The 21708-nt window shown below is 46.9% G+C and overlaps 1 long non-coding RNA gene across 1 annotated transcript; it reads right to left on the bottom strand.

The window, feature by feature from the left end:
• Positions 1-1735: 1735 nt before the first annotated feature.
• Positions 1736-19827, bottom strand: LOC116991280. The gene is made up of 3 exons (XR_004416732.1): positions 19808-19827; positions 11969-11978; positions 1736-1863 (listed from the first exon to the last, which is right to left on the bottom strand). It is a non-coding gene; the product is annotated as an uncharacterized LOC116991280 (long non-coding RNA).
• Between the last annotated feature and the right edge of the window lie 1881 nt (positions 19828-21708).

Here is a 21708-nt window from a genome sequence, read left to right as displayed (position 1 = left end):
CAGACCTACAAATTCTACGAGGAATTTTCCAGGAGCCTGAGCTACAGCGAGAAGTTGAGTGAGACTCTATTCCCTGGAGTGCAGGATGCTGAGGGGTGATCTTATGGAGGTGTATAAAATCATGAGAGGAATAGATCGGATAGATGCACAGAGTCTCTTGCCCAGAGTAGGTGAATCAAGAACCAGAGGACTTAGATTTAAGGTGAAGGGGAAAGGTGGGGGATGAGCAGTCAGGAACACACGAGTTGCCAGTGTGATGAGAAACAAGTCCAATTGAGTCTCCTTCTACAATTGGATAGATTAGAAGGGAACAAGGCTAAAACAGAGGAGAGGCATTGCATCACCTTGTGTGACATAACGTTGAATATCAATTGAGAATATATACCTAACCTGCACCAAACCCAAACCTATTAGGAGCAGACGAGGGTATTCGATCCAATTTGAGATACCAGCTACCAAGACAGATGTCTACAGCAATTCATTCTTCCCCCGCACAATTAAAGCATGGAATAGTCTTCACCCTACCATAGTTACCCAACCAGACGCAACTAAATTTAAGGTAGTTCTTCTTCTCCAAGAATCCTTTTTTGCTTAAGTCCACCCTCCACTTCCAGTTTAAATTCCGTTTGGAATATTTTGGAGAACCAAGAACTGCCTCAATAAAGATTTAATAAATTAAAATTATTGTTGAAGAATCAATTTCATCTGCATTTGTATCGCTGCAATGGTGCGATCAACTTTACTAAAAACAGGCTGAGAAAGAACATCTGAATATTAATAATAATAATAATAATACATTTTATTTATGGGCGCCTTTCTAGAGTCTCAAGGACACCTTACAAAATTTAGCAAATAGAGTAAAAACATGTAAGCGGAATGAAATAAATAGTAAAGACATCACCAGTACACAAATTAAAGACAGAATTCAATCCAAAGACAAAAATCAAAAACACAATATGAAGAGAGAGCAGCGGCAGCTAAAGCGCGCCAGCGTACACTCTCCCCTCCGGCAGCCATCTTGGACACAGAATAAAATAATCATTTACACACAAAAAAACATCCCCCCACAATGGTTACCACTGTGGGGGAAGGCACAATGTCCAGTCCCCATCCCCAGTTCTCCCATAGTCAGGCCTATTGAGGCCTCCACAGTTGCCTCTACGGAGGCCCGATGTTCCTGGCCGTTCTCGCTGGGTGGTGTTGCTCCGGCGTTGGGAGAGTCATCACAGCGGCTGGGACGGCTGGAACGGCATTCCGAAGCCGACAGGGCCGCGTCGGTTGGTGCTCCGAGGCTCCCGATGTTAAAGTCGGCGCCGCCGCCCGCGGCTGGCCGCACCACAGTCCCGCAGCTCGACGGTGTTGATCACGGCGGTCTCAGCATACCGGAGCTCCAGCGCGGCGACCCAGGCAAGGCATCGCCCGCTCCGCTCCGCGATAGCGCTCCAGCGCTGTGCCGCCACCGAAGCTGAAGGTGCTGGGCGGTCCCCGCCAGGAAAACGCCGCTCCACTCCCGCTGGTAGGCCGCAAGGACGGGTCGACGGTGCAGCCCGGGGAAAAAGCTGCCTCACCGACCAGGTAGGGACCTAGAAAATAGTTTCCCCCTTCCCCCCCACATAAAAAAGTCAAATTCCCCAACAAACATAGGACAAAATTCACTAAAAACTAATTTAAAAAAAGTGAATTGAACGGACAGCTGCTGGTTAGCAGCCGTTCCCCAGGGTGGCTCCCCCTCCTCTGATATTAATGATTGTATGCCTCGTTGTCACCTTCCCCTCAGCTCATAGTGAACCATTCTACATTTCATTATCAACAGCTGCTTTGATCTGTGATTTTCACACCTTACCCTTCCATATCTCTATGACTCTCTCTCTCCCCTGACTCTGTCCGAAGAAGAGTCACCTATCCTTTTTCTCCAGAGACGCTGCCTGACCCGTTGTGTTTGTTACTCCAGCACTTCATGTCTGTCTTTGAGAAAGCTAAAGGTACCATGGACAAAATATTTGATCTCTCACAGTGACACCATGCAGCAATGTCAGCCCTGCCCCGATGATTATAAATCTGCCAAAAATGATCTTTGCTAAGGAGGTCTCTCCACTGAGAGATTTTCAATCTGTATTTCTTTGTATTGATAGATAGCCCTCAAATTTCCATCCTTCATTGCAACACCTTATGTGGCATCACATTGAATGTTGCTTAAGAATACACCACTGCTACAACTGAGGCCTTATCTAACTTAAGCTGGTATGGAAGAGTCCATTTCACTTTATACTTTACTTTACTTTCGAGATACATTGCGGAACAGGCCTTTCTGCCCACTGAGCGCGCCGTACACCAGCACTATCCTACACACTAGGGACAATTTACAAATTTTACCGTAGCCAATTAACCTACAAGCTTGTATGTCTTTGGAGTGTGGCAGGAAACCGGAGCATCCGGAGAAAATCCACATGGTCGCAGAGAGAACGTACAAACTCCTTACAGACAGCACCCGTAGTCAGGGTCGAACCTGGGTCTCTAGCGCTGTAAGGAGGCAAATCTACTGTTCCACCACCGTGCCGAGCTGCATTACACAAACTCCTACTGGCTAACCCAAGGACTGGTTGGACCACTCACAGACACAACCAGTGGTGTAGCTTACCCTGATGCTGATTGATAAGGTGCCAGCCCAGGGACCTGAGGAGAGGGTTTATCAATATATTCACCTGAAATGATTTCACTGCAAATGGAATTGGTCGTAAAGTTCTTTACTGAAAAAATAGTATAGGTTTAAGTTTATTATCGTCACGTGTACCGAGACTCAGTGAAAAGCTTTGTTTTGCATTCTATCCAATCTAATCAGATAACACTCTCCTTAAATATTATCACACCAAACTCAAATACAATGGGCAGGAAGGAACTGCAGATGCTGATTTAGACTGAAGCTAGACACAAAAAGCTGGAGTAACGCAGCGGGTCAGGCAGCATCTCTGAAGAAAAGGAATAGGCGACGTTTCAGGTCGAGACCCTTCTTCAGACTCAAAGGGGGAGCATCGAGAGAGGGTGTTGCAGAACCCTCGTCGGAGAAAGGAGGAGAACCTCTTCAAAGTTATCATACCTTGAGGAGATTTTGCAGTGGAGCAGATGAGATGAGTAGGAAGGAACTGCAGACGCTGTTTTAAACTGAAGATAGACATAAAAAGCTGGAGTAACACAGCGGATCAGGCAGCATCTCTGGAGAAAAGGAATAGACGACGTTTCAGGTCAAGACCCTTCAGATAATGGGTCAAGGTATAGATTGCATAATATGGCGCCAAAACCTGGTGAATCTTGTGTACTGTCGAAGTGTACTAATCCTATACACTTGTATTTAATCTCAGATTGTGGTGATGTGTAGTAATACTTTAACTAAACTGTATGCAAAAAATAATTTCACTGTAGCTGGGTACATGAGACAAGAATACAATCGAACCATTGAATATAATTAGTCATAGAGTCATACAGTATATTCACACAGCAGGGAAACAGTTCTTCTGGCCCGACTCGTCCATGCCAGCCACAATACTCCATCTAAACTAATCTCATCTATGTTTAGAGATACAGCGCTGAAACAGACCCTTCGGCCCACCGAGTCCCCACCGACCGGTGACCCCCACACATTAACACTATCCTACACACTTTTTACATTTTACACCAGGCCAATTAACCTACAAACCTGTATATCTTTGGAGTGTGGGAGGAAACCAGAGAAAAACCATGCGGTCACGGGAAGAACGCACAAACTCCGTACAGAGAGCGCGTCGTGGTCAGGTTTGAAGCCAGGTCTCTGGCGCTGTGAGGCAGCAACTCTGCCGCTGCGCCACAGTGCCGCCTGTTTTTGACATGATATCCATGTAAACATTTTCTGTTCATGTACCTGCCCAAATGTTGTTTAAATGTGCTGTGCAAGTACCTGCCTCAACTACCTCCTCTACCTCATATGCCCATGATCCTCAGAGTGAATAAGGTGCCATGCTCCTATCCAATCTTGCCCATCCCACTTTAAACCCCAGCTTTAACGCGCTGCAGTTAACGGCCTGTCCCACTTTCACGACCTAATTCACGACCTCTGCCAAGTTTGCCCTTGACTCATACTCCCAGCACGCTCGTCACAAGGTCGTAGGTAGGTCGTAGGTAGGTCGTGATGCTAGTTGTGGCATCAAGTAGGTCGGGACGTTTTTCTAGAATGATGAAAAATGTCCATGTCAAAAAGGTCGTGAATTAGGTCTTGAAAGTGGGACAGGCCAACGTCTGCGATGAGGTAGAGGTGAAACTTATGGAAAGACCGTTCAGACCAGAGGGGAAGAAGCTGTTTCCGTGTCAACTCTTGTGGTGCACAATGTAGTTCTCAAATATATGAGATGCTCAAAAAATTAAAATGGTAATCACTAATTTTGTTTTTTTTTAATTCCCAGACGAACACACAGTGTGTTAAGAAAACGGCTGACAAGCCCATGAGAAACTTCTAATCCATCGCAGTCTGGATGTTTGCTGGAGGCATCAGGGAATTGGAGTAAAGTTTGGGGGAAATAGTAATTGTTACCAAAAGAGATAAAGGATAATAATTCACTGGCCGCTTTAAGTAGACAAGCTGTATCAAGAAACAAATAACGGCAGAGATGGAATGAGTGGTGTAGGAGTGGGAAGAAGTGGGGGTGGTGGTGTTGCAACAGGGAGCAGATGGACCGCTTCTGACAGAGTTGCATGTTCTGTGTGTGAGAGAAAGGTTTCTCATTGAGAACTTGGCTCGCCCCGGCCTCGTACGCGCTGCACTCCGGCATCTGGTTCCCATCAGCGCTGCCAGATGCAGGGTCACTCTCCTGCAGTCTGTATACGAGGGACCTCAGTGCAGTGAAGTTCCCAGTAAATCACCAGCTACAGAACTCTGCTTCACCGCGGGAGGCTCATTTTTCACTGGGAAGAAATATTTTGCTTTAAAAATAGAGTTGCTTATGATGCCTTTGATAAATGCTGCACTCAGCATTATCTGGTGCCCCTCTCCACCACAAAGTGTCTAGTGTTAACTCATAGAATTTAGCCATTCTTATTTTTTTTTTTAACTGTATTCTCTCCACAAAGCATGAAATAAAAGCAGACACACTCCAAAATATGTTCTAACAATATCTTAATAGTTCTTACATTCTGAAGTTACCTTTGTGCAAGCTTGACCCAGTTTAAGTATACTTAGTTGAGTTTACTGATACAGTGCGGAAGCAGGCCCTTCAGCCCATTGAGTCCGCACCGACCAGGAATGAATAGGTTAACCCATGATGAGCGTTTGTCAGCACTGGGCCTGTATTCGCTGGAGTTCAGAAGAATGAGGGGGGGAACCTCATTGAAAAGTACAGAATAGTGAAAGGCTTGGATAGAGTTGGTGTGGAGAGGATGTTTCCACTAGTGGGAGAGTCTGGAACTAGAGGTCAGCCTCAGAATTAAAGGACGTTCTTTAAGGAAGGGGATGAGGAGGAATTTCTTTAGTCAGAGGGTGGTGAATCTGTGGAATTCTTTGCCAAAGAATGCTGTAGATGCCAAGTCAGTGGACATTTTCAAGGCAGAGATAGATAGATGTTTGATTAGTACAGGTATCAAAGGTTATGGGGAGAAGGCAGGAGAATGGGGTTAGGAAGTAGAGATAGATCAGCCATGATTGAATGGCTGAGTAGACTTGATAGGCGGAATGGCCTAATTCTACTCCTATCACATGACCTTATGACCTTATGACCAGCGATATTCTTGCTATTGAGGGAGTGCAGCGTAGGTTTACAAGGTTAATTCCCGGGATGGAGGGACTGTCATATGCTGAGAGAATAGAGCAGCTGGGCTTGTACACTCCGGAGTTTAGAAGGATGAGAGGATATCTCATTGAAACATATAAGATTGTTAAGGGCTTGGACACGCTAGAGGCAGGAAACATGTTCCTGATGTTGGGGGAGTCCAGAACCAGGGGCCACAGTTTAAGAATAAGGAGTAAGCCATTTAGAACAGAGATGAGGAAACACAGAGAGTGGTGAGTCTGGGGAATTCTCTGCCTCAGAGGGCGGTGGAGGCAGGTTCTCTGGATGCTTTCAAGAGAGAGCTAGATAGGGCTCTTAAAAATAGCAGCGTCAGGGGATATGGGGAGAACGCAGGAACGGGGTACTGATTGGGGATGATCAGCCATGATCACATTGAATGGCGGTGCTGGCACGAAGGGCCAAATGACCAACTCCTGCACCTATTGTCTGCCGTCTATTGTCTATTGATCTCTGTACACTAGCACTATCTTACACACTAGGGACAATTTACAATTTACAATTTACAGAAGCCAAATTAACCTACAAACCCAAACATCTTTGGAGTGTGTGGAGGAAACCGGAGCACCCAGGAAAACCCCGCACAGTCACGGAGAAGGTACAAACTCCGTACAGTTATATGATTAATTTGTTTGGATCCATTTTTTGTTTGACAGGTCTTTGGCAATAGGTTTAGGATTAGGTTTGTTATTGTCACATGTATGGAGGTACAGTGAAAAGCTTTGCTTTGCATGCTATCCAAATAGATCAGATATCCCATGCATAAATCCCATCATCAAACTCAAGTACAATAGATAGAGCAAAGTGGAAGATACAGAGGGCAGAATATGGTTCTCAGCATTGTAGCACATCATAGATAAAGTCCAAAGTCCGCAATGGGGTAGAGGTGAATCAGACAGTACTCTAGCTTATGGAAGAACCATCCAAAATCCAGATAACAGAGGGGAAGAAACTGTTCCAAAGTGGTACGTGCTTTCAAGCCTCTGTACCTTTTGCCCAATGGGAGAGGGGAGAAGAGGGAACGACCACTCAGAAGCCTGATAACAGAGGAGAAGAAGCTGCTCCTGAGTCTTGTCCGAGAAAGTATTGGTGCTGTTCCCTGAGCGACTTAAATGCTGCTGCTGTTGTGTGTAGCGTTCCGAGCAGGGGGTTGTTACTTGAAGTGTGCAAAACCTGGATAGGAAACCGATCACTTCCTTGCATTCATTTCTACTCATATCCTCTTCCCATGCCAGCTCATTTCCTCCAGTGTCTACCAGTGGAATATTGAACAACACCACCTGCAAGGTCACCTTCCACTGCCCCACAGCCTTGCATTCTGTCCCCTAACTTCAAGTGTTGCGCCTTGTTTTCTCTCTCTCTCCATTCCTCTCCCTTCCTGTTCTCGGACCAGTCTGATTAATTTTTATCTGCTTGCTTTTTTGTCACCTTATCCACGCTAATGATCTATTCTACATTCTCCATGAACTACATCTCTTTTGATGTCTCATTTTCACACCTTGCCCTTCCTTATTTCTGTGTCCCCCCTCTCCCCTGACTCTCAGTCTGAAGAAATGTCTCAACCCGAAACGTCACACTTTGAATATATCCAGTGAATCGGCCTCCACTGCCTTCTGAGGCAGAGAATTCCACAAATTCACAACTGTGTGAAAATGTTTTTCCTCACCCCAGTTCCAAATGCCTACCCCTTATTCTTAAACTGTGGCCCCTGGTTCTGGACTCCCCAACATCGGGAACATGTTTCCTGCATCTAGCATGTCCAATCCCTGAATAATTTTATATGTTTCTATAAGATTCCCTCTCATCCTTTTAAATTCCATCAGTCAGCGAGACCCCCGAGAAAACAGAAATAACGAACTTACAAAACAAAATTATTCAGCAAAAAATCAAAGTGCTGGGGAAAAAACTCAACAGGCCAAGCAGAGATCTAGAGAAGGTGCCCCAACCTGAATTCTTGGCAGATTAAATGTGTAGGAAGTACAGATGCTGGTTTAAACCGAAGATAGATACAAAATGCTGGAATAACTCAGCGGGACAGGCAGCATCTCTGGAGAGAAGGAATAGGTGACTCCAGTATATTATAAGCAGATGAGATCGGATTAATTTGACATCATATTCAGCGCAAACATTGTGGGCCAAAGGGCCCATTCCTGTGTTGCGCTGTTCTATGTCCTATTTACTGAAACATTGTCTGTACATTCCCACCACAGATGCTGCCTGAACTGCTGAGTTCCTCCAGCACCTGGTTATTTGCTCAAGATTCCAGCATCTGCAGTTTCTTGTCTCCAAACGAAATGATTCTATTTACAAGCTGTTTCTGCATCTTGACGTATAATCACCATCACTGGAGGATAGAGATGGCTGGACTTTCAGCTGAGTTCCACTTGAAGCAATGTTGTCAAAATACAGAGCACTTGGGGGACATGAGGTGTAAGCCATTGTGGGCCATGCGAGAGTGGATCCGACAGGTCAGGTGCCGAGATCAAGGGCAGACCCGGTGGCCGACGAGAACATAGACCCGGCCACGCTGCGGAGAAGGCCCCGGTGGGCCGCTGCCTGCTGGGGGAAGGTCGGAAGCCCCGGTGAGTGGAGGAGGAGGGGGGCGCTGGTGACGACGGACGCGAGGAGTGGGCCGGTAGGAGAGGGTCCGGGGCATTGCCAACAGCACCTTCAAGGTCGGCTGCAGGAGGTGCCCCTGGGACACAGAGGCAGTCGGGCGAGGAGAGGGACGTTGGGTCACGGGCCTACAGCAGCCTGGGGCTTACCTGGGGCTTACCTGGGGCTTACCTGGAGCTCACCTGGACTTACCTGTCCAGTTGCATACTGTCCTTGTGTCCTTGGGCAAGACACTTCACCCACCTTTGCCTGTGTGTGAATGTGTGTGAATGTGTGTGAGTGATTGGTGGTGGTCGGAGGGGCTGTAGGCGCAGATTGGCAGCCACGCTTCCGTCAGTCTGCCCCAGGGCAGCTGTGGCTACAGAAGTAGCTTACCACCACCGAATGTGACTGAGGGGTGAATGAATAATGCGATGTAAAGCGCCTTGAGTATTAGAAAGGCGCTATATAAATCCCATCCATTATTATTATTATTATTATTACCTGGGCTCACCTGTGCTCACCTGTGCTTACCTGGATCAGGGCACTCCAGTACTTCCCGCATGTGGACCCGACTTGGACTGTGGACTGTTTCTTTTTATTTGTAAACAGCACCAAAATATGGCGACTGTGCAGAAGAATTTCAATGTGTTGTGCGTACGTGGCAATAAAGAACCATCGAGCCATTGAACCAATAGTTCACATAATACTGAAGAAGGATCCTGACCTGAAATGTCACCTGTCCATGTTCTCCAGAGATGCTGCCTGACCTGCTGAGCTACTCCATCACTTTGTATCTTCCACATAACCCATATGTCACATTGTTAATGATTCGTTACCCTGAGATCCTAATCGTCCTCTGGCCATAGTGATATCAGGATCTTTAGATAGTCGTAAACCAGAGAAGTATAGAGGTGCAGGAAGGAACTGCAGGTGCTGGTTTAAACCGGAGAGACAGTAAAAGCTGGTAACTCAGCAGGTCTCTGGAGAAAAGGAATAGGTGACGTTTCTGGTCGAGACCCTTCTTCATCCCACTTTCTCACTTGGAGGTCCAAGCCGCTGAGGTTGGCCTCCCGTTCCGACGTCGGAGTGCCAACATCCCGGCGAGCGGGCTTGAACGGCGGGTGGCCCGTAGCGGCGACTGCGGAGGGCTCCGGAGTCCCCGACCACGGGTGAACATTAAGAACAACAGAGGAAGATGACTGACTTTGGTGACTTCCCTCACAGTGGGAAACTTTTGATGCTGCTGTGTGGGGATGTTTTATGTTGAACTCTATCGTGTGTTGTGTTCTTTATTTTACTGTATGGCTGTATGGTGATCATGTTTCACTGTGCCAACTGCTACATGTGACAAATAAATGTATCTTGTGTCTTGTATCAAGCACTCTCCACACACTAGGGACAATTTACAGAAGCTAATTAACATAGAAAATAGGTGCAGGATGTGGGAGGGAAGCAAAGCACCCGGAGGAAACCCTTGCGGGAGAACGGAAGACTCCACACAGACAGCACCTGAGGTCAGGCTAGAACCCGGGTCTCTGGCTCTATGATGCAGTAACTCTGCCAGCTGTGCTACTGTGCCTTCCATAAAGGATAAGGATAAGGGATTGTCTTCCACATTAGTTTGAGCGGAATCTATGTCATTTCAATATTTATTTCCAAACCAGAGGAATCTTGGAGCAAGGAGGAAAATAATTGATGTGTAGGAAGGAATTGCAGATGCTGGTTTGCACCGAAGTTGGAAACAAAATGCTGGAGTAACTCAGTGGGTCAGGCAGCATCTCTGGAGAAAAGGAATAGTTTAGTTTAGTTTAGTTTAGTTTAGTTTAGAAACAGGCCATTCGGCCCACCAAGTCCGCACTGACCAGCGATCCTCACACATTAACACTATCCTACACTAGGGACAGTTTTGATTACATTTATACCAAGCCAATAAACCTGCAAACTTGTACATCTTTGGAGTGTGGGAGGAAACCGAAGGTCTCGGAGAAACCCCGCGCGGTCACTGGGAGAACGTACAAACTCCGTACAGACAACACCCATGGTCGGGATCGAACCCGGGTCTCTGGCGCTGTAAGCACTGTAAAGGGCCTGTCCCACGGGCATGCAACTCCATGCGGCAAGCGCGACCTAAAGGGCTGGTCCCACCAGCATGTGCCTGCATGTGGCAAGCGCGACCAAACCAGAAGCGAGGGCTGCGCGGAGGCCAAGTGAGTGACATGAAGTGCGAGCGAAGTCCGCGGGAAGTTTGCGCGTAACGTACGGCGTCGAGGCGGCGGCGGGCCGTTGGCGCGTGGAATTTTTTAACACGGTTTTTCGGAGCCCCGCGCGATGTCAGGATCAGCTCCGCACAACTCCATACGGCTCCGGCGATCGAAGTGGGACCGGCCTCGCGAGGCCGTACGGCTCAAGCGACCGCGTTAGGTCGCGCTTGCCGCATGCAGGCGCATGCTGGTGGGACCGGCCCTTTAGGTCGCGCTTGCCGCATGGAGTCGCATGCCCGTGGGACAGGCCCTTAAGGCAGCAATTCTACAACTGCGCTACCATGCAGAATAAGTGACGCATTGGGTCGAAAAACTTCTTCAGAAAACAATGGAGCTTCACACCAGTGAGAACAGAGAGAAGTGAGGCAGTCGTCAAGCTGCCTGCGTTTTTAAGTACAACCTTTGCGGGAACGTGGTGTCCTGTATATGGCATACATAGGAAACTTGCATGTGCCAAGCACAATACGACTGACAGATTCCAATGTAATAGAGTCATAGAGACATACAGTGTGGAAACAGGCCCTCCGGCCCAACATGTCCCATCCATACTAGCTCCACCTGCCTGCATTTGGCCCATATCTCTCTAAAACTGTGCTATCCATGTACCTGTCTAAATGTTTCTTAAACATTGTGATAGTCCCTGCCTCCACGGCCTCCTCTGGCATCTCATTCCATCCACCCACCACCCTTTGTGTAAAAAGGTTATCCCTCAGGTCCCTATTAAATCTTCAGTTTAAACCAGCATCTGCAGTTCCTTCCTACACATTGTGACACTGGCTCCAGGATAGGTCAGTGCAGGTCAGGACAATTCTTCCCGTCGGTCAGCCCCCCCCCCCAAACCTAACGCACGGCTTGATCCAGGGCCTCACCTGAGGGGGGTTGGAGACCACCAGTTCCACTAGCCGCCTCCTCGGTGCCCTGAAACCATTCGAGAGGGCGGCTTGTGTTCACTGGATACTGAAGCCACACTCGACATCTGACCACCAGCGATGTGAGGTCAATGCAGGTCGTGACCTCCGAACCCGTGAACCCTGGACCTGTTGCTCGAAACCTCAAGGCCAGGGGCTTCAGTGACGTGGAACTAAATTTCTGCCCGTCCTCAGGGTTCTAGGCTGCGTTTGACTTTACATTCAGCCTGGTAACTCATATGCCTACTGAAGACAGACGCTGGGAGACCAGATTTACCTCAGACCAGTTCACCCGGGGTCTGAGGTGGGAGGAAGGCTTTGGGTTTACACTGAGGGAAACCTGAGCATTTTCTCACCGAGCCATACATTACTCTGACTACTTGATAGCTTTGACCCCGTGACCCCTGTTATAGGGTGGAACGAATGGTCATTCCTCTTTACTTTTAATTAGGCAACATCTGTTTCCTGTTTTAATTTGCTAAACATGTAGTAAACACTCGATGATTAGTTTCTACTTTCTGTGGCAATCTGCCTGGGGGTGATAAGGAAACAGCTGATCCCAGCTTCCGTTGCCAGCTCACCACAGAAGCTCAGCGCCCTTTCTAATTAACCCCCAGTAAGGTGACAACTGTGTCCCAGGCTTCCCCTCTGATCCTTCCCTTTATCAGCGGGCAGCAGAGGCACAAGCACACACAGAGTTTCCATTTCGGCCGCAGCCTAAACGTTGCTTCCCATCACCAGTCCGCCAGCCAAATTCTTTTTTATCGAATCCACAAAGGCCTCAGCTGCAAGGAATCTACGTGTTCAGATCAATTTGGGGAAATGACATGATCACAGCTCAAAATTCGACACCAGAATAACTGCTTGTTGTGATTAATCCTCCGAGACCCAAGCTGAATCACATCGCTGATGTTAACCCACACCTGATGTTTGAACTAACTTTGCGGAAAGTTGCCACTAATCAGTTTAGTGTTTCACCCCTCACCCCCGGCAGTGAATCAGCACCGGCACAGTCAGAACATGAGATGCACAGAGGGCTTGACATAATCTCACTGCAACCTTACTGCAACTCAGAAACACTGCTGTGTAGCACAGCAGAATTTGTTTTACACTCTCAGTAAAGAACATCTGATGTATCTGACCAGGTAAAAAGGTGAAAGAACGTGGTCAGATACATTAGATGGACAGTCCCGTTAAATCGGAGCTGCATCTAACACCAGGAGAAGGTTCTGCTCAAACCTTCCTGATCAAGATGGCTGCTCTCAGGCATGAGGTATAAAGTGGATGTGATGGAACATGCTGAAACCTCTGCACAGTGGTGCAGTGGGATCACGTTGACGGTGGTGGAAATGCTGGAGAAGCATAGATCCCAATGCATAGATGCAATTGCTCCAGCTATTATAGTGGCCTCCAACAGCACCCATCACATTGACCATCGGAGATAGACACAAAATGCTGGAGTAACTCAGTGGGACAGGCAGCATCTCTGCAGAGAAGGAATGGGTGACGTTTCGGGATGAGCTCTTCTTCACACTGAGAGTCAGGGGAAAGGGAAACGAGAGATATAGACGGTGATGTGGAGAGGTATAGAACAATGAATGAAAGATCTGCTAAAAAGATAACATTGATAAAGGAATCAGGCCATTGTCACCGTCTATATCTCGTTTCCCTTTCCTCTGACTCTCAGTCTGAAGAAGGGTCTCGACCTGAAACATCACCTATCCATTTTCTCCAGAGATGCTGTCTGACCCGCTGAGTTACTTCAGCACTTTGTGTCTATCTACGGTTTAAACCGTCATCCGCAGTTACTTCCTCCACAACGATCCACACAATATTTGAACTGAAGGCAATCGAATGATCTCTCTACACTGCCCAATATTTATCTCCCATACAACGTGACCAAAATAATGTTGCTTCAGAATTGGACCCACTTGCGTCTGCCTTTTATGCGTAAGTCATGAACAAAGAGCAAAGTTGGCACTCATTCCCAGTGGAGGCCTCATCTGTTGGGAGGTTGGACTGTGCACTTGCATCATCGTCCACTGTAACCATGGTTTCATTTGTCTGATGCATCATCAGTACCAGAAGAAGTCATCAACATGGATCATTTTCCTTACTTTGCTGCAACGTTCAAGAAACATTGAATTGTAAGACACAGCATGGAAACAAGCCCTTCAGCCCAAAAAGGTAATCTGCATGTCGAATCGGTAGTAAAGAAAGCAAACTCAATGCTAGCATTTATTTCAAGAGGGCTTGGATACAAAAACAGGGATGTCTCGTTGAGGGTCTATAAGGCGCTGGTCAGGCTGCATTTGGATATTGTGAGCAATTTTGGGCACCATGTCTGAGGAAGGATGTGCTGGCTCTGGAGAGGGTCTAGAGGAGGTTTACAAGAATGATCCCAGGAATTACTACTTTAACCTATGACGAGCGTTTGTTGACACTGGGCCTGTACTCGCTGGAGTTTAGAAGAATGAGGGTGGACCTCATTGAAACATACAGAATAGTGAAAGGCTTGGATAGGATAGATGTGGAGAGGATATTTCCACTAGTGCAAGAGTCTAGGACTAGAGATCATAGCCTCATTATTAAAGGACATTCTTTTAGGAAGGAGATGAGGAGATGAGGAGAAATGTCTTTAGTCAGAGGGTGGTGAATCTGTGGAATTCTTTGCCACAGAACGCTGTGGAGGCCAAGTCAGTGGATAAGGCAGAGATAGATAGATTCTTGATCAGTACAGGTGTCGGAGGTTATGGGGAGAAGGCAGGAGAATGGGGTGAGGAGGGAGAGATAGATCAGCCATGATTGAATGGCGGAGTAGACTTGATGGGCTAATTCTACTCCTATCACTTATGACCTTATAACTCATGGACTGTTTAGTAAGTCCAATAGTTAATGTGATGGGTGAATAGTGAAGAGTGGATGTGGAGAGGATGTTTCCACTGGTGGGAGAGTCTAGGACCATAGGCATCTGCAGTTCCTTCCTACATACTGCATTTAGACTAACTAATTTGTGATGCGGCATCACTGAATACAGATTCAGTTAGGTTTAGGTTTATTATTGTCCCATATACCAAGGTACTGTGCAAAACATTGGTTTGCATGCTATCCAAACTGATCAGATAGATAGAATCAGTTCAAACACAAGTACATTAGGTAGAGCAAAGGGGAAGATACAGAGTGCAGAATACAGTTCTCAGCATTGTAGTGCACCATTTCCTTAGACTCAATGGGCTAGAGGTGAATCGAACAGGACTCTATCTTATCCAAGTTATCTTTCATATCGTGAACTCTCAAATCTATTGTAAACCTTTCAAAAATATTCCAACATATTCATGAGGTACAATGGCGCCATGGGAGAGATGCTGCCTTACAACATCAAGGACCCGGTTCTATTCTGACTTTGGGAGCTGCCTATACCTTGCAGGAGGAGAGCTTGTATGTTAGAAGCAATTCAAACACAAGTACATTAGATAGAGCAAAGGGGTGGCAAAAACAGGAAAGTAGACTATTATATAAATGGAGACCGATTAGGAAAAGGGGAGATGCAACGAGACCTGGGTGTCATGGTACACCAGTCATTGAAAGTAGGCATGCAGGTGCAGCAGGCAGTGAAGAAAGTGAATGGTATGTTAGCATTCATAGCCAAAGTGTTTGAGTATAGGAGCAGGGAGGTTCTACTGCAGTTGTACTGGGTCTTGGTGAGACCACACCTGGAGTATTGTGTACAGTTTTGGTCTCCAAATCTGAGGAAATATATTTTTGCCATAGAGGGAGTACAGAGAAGGTTCACGAGACTGATTCCTGGGATGTCAGGCCTTTTATATGAAGAAAGACTGGATAGACTCGGCTTGTACTCGTTAGAATTTAGAAGATTGAGGGGGGATCTTATAGAAACTTACAAAATTCTTAAGGGGTTGGACAGGCTAGATGCAGGCTAAAGGGATACAGGCTAAAGGGATCAGGGGATATGGAGAGAAGGCAGGTCCAGGATACTGAATTGGATGATCAGCCATGATCATATTGAATGGCGGTGCAGGCTCGAAGGGCCGAATGGCCTCCTCCTGCACCTATTTTCTATATTTCTATGTTCTCCTCCAGCTCCTCTGGTTTCCTCCCACATCCCAAACACAATTGTCCCCAGTATGTAGGATTTTGCTGGTGTTTGGGGATCACTGGTCAGTGCAGACTCGCTGGGCCGAAGGGCCTGTTTCCACACTAAAGTCTAAAGTAAGGTAAATTGTTGGAAAGTGGCTCTGGAATTATCTAGCTATGTTGAAATATCAGTCTGAAGAAGGGCCCCAAGTTGATATGTGTAGGAAGGAACTGCAGATGCTGGTTTAAACCGAAGATAGACACAAAATGGTGGAGTAACTCAGCAGGACAGGCAGCATCTCTGGAGAGAAGAAATGGGTGACGTTTTGGGTCGAGGCCCTTCTTCAGACTGAAGAACATCCGAAACGTCACCCATTCCTCTCTCCAAAGATGCTGCCTGTCCCGCTGAGTTACTCCAGCATTTTGTGACTATCTCCCGAGTTTATATGTTGTCTGTCCACTTTGCTCCACAGTTGTTGCTTGGCACACTGACTTATTAGTCAGTTCATACCTCAACTCGCATGTGAAATCCTTACTGCCAGAGTGGTGAAAGATTTCATTTGTGGAGGAATGTTCTAGTGGTTATTAAGGGAAAAATGGCTGTGTTATTAAATGATGCCTGGTAAGATGCGTGGTATGATGCCTGGTATCTCTAAGTCTAGGCCCTACACTCCAAAGACCTACAGGTTTGTAGCTTAATTGACCAGTAAAATTGTAAATTTTCCCGCGTAGGATAGTGGTGGTGTGCGGGGATCGCTGGTTGGCACAGACTCGGTGGGCCGAAGGGCCTGCTTCTGCACTGTATCTCTAAACTAATTCATCAGCTTCAGCCACATTGTAGCAGCCCAGCTGAAGCACAGAAATGCATCTGGAATTCACAAACCTTCACATGTACCATGTTTGGCAATGGGCCATGTGCTATTTTAAAGAGCAGGTGAGATCCAGACCTCCTCAGTTCTCATTCAGGCATGTAACTAACATTCTAATTAAGCTAATTAAGTGAGGCCCAATGCAAATTGGAGGAACAGCATCTCATACTTCACTTGGGCAACTTACACCCCGGCGGTATGAATATTGACCTCTCACTTCAAGCAGCCCTTCCTTTCCCTCTCTCTCCATCCGTCCCCATCCTAGTTTTCCTGACCATGCTTATATGCTTCGCTCCCATCTTACCCTAACATACAATTATTGATTCGACATTTTCCTTGAGCTTTAGCCCATTTGATGTCTTGTTTTTGCACCTTACCCTTGTCTCCCTCTCCCATAACTCAGACTAAAGAAAGGTCTCGATCAGAAACATCGCCCATTCCTGCTCTCCAGTGATGCTGCCTGGAGAGCAGGAATGGGTGGAGTTATTCCACCATTTTGTGTCTATCTTCAGTGCAAACCAGCATCTGCAGTTCATTGACTTCTCTAATTTCAGATAACCCTTACTTTCTCCACCCCTTTCTCAGCTCTCCGTCAGCCCACTGGCTCCTCCTCTTCCTTTCTTCTTCCCCCCCCCCCCACCCTACATCAGTCTGAAGAAGGGTTTCGGCCCGAAACGTTGCCTATTTCCTTCCCTCCATAGATGCTGCCTCACCCGTTGAGTTTATCCAACATTTTTGTCTACCTTCTAAGTTTTGTGAAAACCACTGACAATATTCTTCACTTGAATGTTTTCATAATGAATCTGAACAGAGCATTGTATCAGGCAGTCCCCAGAGTCCGTAGAAAGTGTGTAAACAACATAGGTTGATTATTTTGCTGCTCCATAATGCTCTGTGTTTAATTTAGACTAACAGCGTGCTAACGGGCCTTTCGGAACACCAAATCTGCACTCTCCAACAATTACCCAGACACAATCCCACTTTCACATCCTACACTCTCTGGGAATTTTACAGAAGCCAATTGATCTACAAACCTGGGATAGACACAAAGTGTAGCTCAGTGGGTCAGGCAACATCTCTGGAGAAAAAGGATAGGTGGCGTTTCGGGTCTGGACCCTTCTTCGGACCTGACCCGAAACGTCACCCATCCTTTTCTCCAGAGATGTTGCCAGACCCGCTGACTTACTCCAGCATTTTGTATCTATCCAAACAGATATGCACCTCCAGTCGACACAACCTACAAACCTGCACGTCTTTGGAGTGTGGGAGGAAACCAGAGCACTCGGAGAAAAGCCGTGCAGTCACCGGGAGAATGTGCAAACTCCACACAGACAGCACCCGATGTCAGGGTTGAAATAGGGTCTTTGGTGCTGTAAGGCAGCAACTGTACTGCTGTGTCACTGTCCCCCCCCCTCCCCCCCAACCCTCCCCTGTGCTAATAATGAAAATTATAACAATTGTATTTAGACAACAGTTTCACAAACCCAAGGCATCAAGGGAACAGCGTAATCAGACTAAATGTGACCATGGGTCAAAAGATTCTCAAGTGGAAATCTCTTTTCATTGCCTTGAAATTGACATTAAGGAAGGGTGATTCATTCCGTTTACGGAGATTTTTTCAATCCTTAGCAGCTGACGGCGACTCTGGAGACGGTGATATTCTCATGTTCTGCTGTTAATGAGGGGCTGGGGATGTGATTATAAGCAGAGCTCGTGTTCTACCTACACGCAGATCCGGCAATGAAACCTTCTGGCCGGCCTGGTTTCAGCAGCAGGCTGGTTGCACGGTCTGCTGCTCTGTCATCACCTGCCTGTCCTCAAGCACCACACATGTGTTCCCCATTGTGTGCAGCACATGCAAACAGCTGTCTGCACCGTGCACCAGTTCCTTACTCTCTGGAGCATCCATCGCATTGTTGCATTGTGCATCAGCAAGGGTGGCACGGTGGCGCAGCGGTAGAGTTGCTGCCTTACAGCGCCAAAGACCTGGGTGCAATCCTGACTATGGTTGCTGTCTGTACAGAGTTTGCACTGGACCTGCGTGGGTTTTCCCTGGATGTTCCAGTTTTCTCCCACATTCCAAAGACAAGTTCAAGTTCAAGTGAGTTTATTGTCATGTGTCCCTGTATAGGACAATGAAATTCTTGCTTTGCTTAAGCACACAGAAAATAGTAGGCATTTACTACAAAACAGATAAATGTGTCCATGTACCATGATATAAATATATACACACATGAATAAATAAACTCATAGTGCAAATAACAGAAAGTGGTTGGTAATAATCAGAGTTTTGTCCGAGCCAGGTTTAATAGCCTGATGGCTGAGGGGAAGTAGCTATTCCTGAACCTGGTTGTTGCAGTCTTCAGGCTCCTGTACCTTCTACCTGAAGGTAGCAGGGAGATGAGTGTGTGGCCAGGATGGTGTGGGTCCTTGATGATACTGCCAGCCTTTTTGAGGCAGCGACTGCGATAAATCCCCTCGATGGAAGGAAGGTCAGAGCCGATGATGGACTGGGCAGTGTTTACTACTTTTTGTAGTCTTTTCCTCTCCAGGGCGCTCAAATTGCCGAACCAAGCCACGATGCAACCGGTCAGCATGCTCTCGACTGTGCACCTGCAGAAGTTAGAGAGAGTCTTCCTTGACAATCCGACTCTCCGTAATCTTCTCAGGAAGTAGAGGCGCTGACGTACAGGTTTGTAGATTAATTGACTTCAGTAAAAATTGGAAATTGTCCCTAGTGTGTAGGATTGTACTAGTGTATGGGGTGGTCACTGGTTAGCACGGACTCGGTGGGCCGAAGGGCCTGTTTCCGCACTGTATCTCTAAAGTCTAAAGTAACGTTAGGCTCTGATATTGATATTTGTCATTAATTCTCTACAAATTATAGTTTGTAGCAACCTGATGACAACATCAATATCAACATTGGAGATAAACGCAAAAAGCTGGAGGAACTCAGCGCGACGGGTAGCATCTCTGGGGAGAAGGAATGGGTGATGTTTTGGGTCAAGACCCTTCTTCAGACTGAGAGACGGGGAGAGGGAGTCTAGAGATATCGAAGGGTAAGGTGTGAAAACGACAGATCAAAGTAGATGATGATAAGGAAAAGCCTGATCTGCCATTCAACAAAGTCAAGGCTACTCTTCATCTGCCCTAGGTAGACAAAAAATGCTGGAGTAACTCAGCGGGACAGGCAGCATCTCTCGGGAGAAGGAATGGGTGATGTTTTGGGTCAAGACCATGCTTCAGACTATGTCTGTCTGAGCTCTGACTCTGTCTGAAGAAGGGTCTCGACCCTAAACGTCACCCATTCCTCCTCTCCAGAGATGCTGCCTGTCCCACTGAGTTACTGCAGCATTTTGTGTCTACCTTCCATTCCTGCACACTTCACCTGCCCCAACCACATTTCCCTGTCCTGGGCCTCCTCCAATGTCAATATATATTTGCAATATATATTAATGAGTTAGATGAAGGGATTACAAGTAACATTAGCAAATTTGCAGGTGACACAAAGCTGGGTGGCAGTGTGAAATGTGAGGAGGATGTTATGAGAATGCAGGGTGACTTGGACAGGTTGGGTGAGTGGGCAGATGCATGGCAGATGCAGTTTAATGTGGATAAATGTGACGTTATACACTTTGGTAGCAAAAACAGGAAGGCAGATTATTATCTAAATGGTGTCAAGTTGGGAAAAGAGGAAGCACAATGGGATCTGGAGGTCCTTGTTCATCAGTCAATGAAAGTAAGCATGCAGGTACAGCAGGTAGTGAAGAAAGCGAATGGCATGTTGGCCTTCATAACAAGAGGAGTCGAGTATAGGAGCAAAGAGGTCCTGCTGCAGATGTACAGGGCCCTAGTGAGACCACACCTGGAGTATTGTGTGCAGTTTTGGTCCCCTAATTTGAGGAAGGACATTCTTGCTATTGAGGGAGTGCACTGTAGGTTTACAAGGTTAATTCCCGAGATGGCAGAACTGTCATACGCTGAGAGAATAGAGCGGCTGGGCCTGTATAGTCCGGAATTTAGAATGATGAGAGGGGATCTTATTGAAACATATAAGATTATTAAGGGGTTTGGACACGCTAGAGGCAGGAAACATGTTCCCGATGTTGGGGGAGTCTAGAACCAGGGGCCTCAGTTTAAGAATAAGGGGTAAGCCATTTAGAACGGAGACAAGGAAACACTTTTTCACACAGGGAGTTGTGAGTCTGTGAAATTCTTTGCCTCAGAGGACGTTGGAGGACGATTCTCTGGATACTTTCAAGGGAGAGCTAGATAGGGGTCTTAAAGATAGCGGAGTTCTGGGATATGGGGAGAAAGCAGGAACGGGTACTGACTGTGGATGATCAGCCATGATCACATTGAATGGCAGTGCTGGCTCGAAGGGCCGAATGGCCTACTCCTGCGTCTATTGTCTATTGTCTATTGTCGAAGGCCCAGCACAAATTGGAGGAACAGCACCTCATATTTCGCTTGGGCAGCTTACACACCAGTGGTATCAATATTGATTTCTCTATCTTGCTTTCTCTCTCTCTCTCCATCCCTCCCCCACCCTAGTTCTCCAACTAGTTCCACTGTCCTCCTGATTAAATATTACTGACTGTGTGCCACATCGTCACCTTGCCCTCAGCGAACAATGAACCATTCTACATTTCCTTATTATCGTTTCCTTCACACCGTACTCTTCCATATCTCTCGACTCCCTCTCCCTTGTCAGTCTGAAGAAAGGTCTCGACCTGAAATGTCCCCTATTCCTATTCTCCAGAGATGCTGCCTCTCCTATAAACTATCCCCTCTCACCTTAAAGCTGTGCCCACTGATCTTTTCCCCTCTGGACTGTCTACCCTACCTATGTCTGTTATCATTTTATATTCTTCTACATGGTCTCCCCTCAATCTCCGATGTTGCTGAGAAAACAACATGAGTTTGTCCAACCTCTGTGTATAGCCAATACTCTCTAATCCAGGCAACATTCTGGTAAACCTTATCTGTGCCCTTCTTGCTGGCAATGGGCCACCAAAAGCCAAAACTGGTCATTCATAAAGTCATAGAGTATGGAAACAAGCCCTTCGGCTCAACTTGCCCACACCGACCAACATGTCCCGTCTACACTAGTCCCACCTGCCCACGTTTAGCCTCTAGCCCTCCAAACTTGTCCTGTCCACGTACCTGT

The sequence above is a fragment of the Amblyraja radiata genome, chromosome 33 (genome assembly GCF_010909765.2).
Source record: "Amblyraja radiata isolate CabotCenter1 chromosome 33, sAmbRad1.1.pri, whole genome shotgun sequence".
NCBI classification, from domain to species: domain Eukaryota; kingdom Metazoa; phylum Chordata; class Chondrichthyes; order Rajiformes; family Rajidae; genus Amblyraja; species Amblyraja radiata.
The sequence above is the reverse complement of the archived record's forward strand: the minus strand, read 5'-3'. Positions and strand labels throughout refer to the sequence as shown.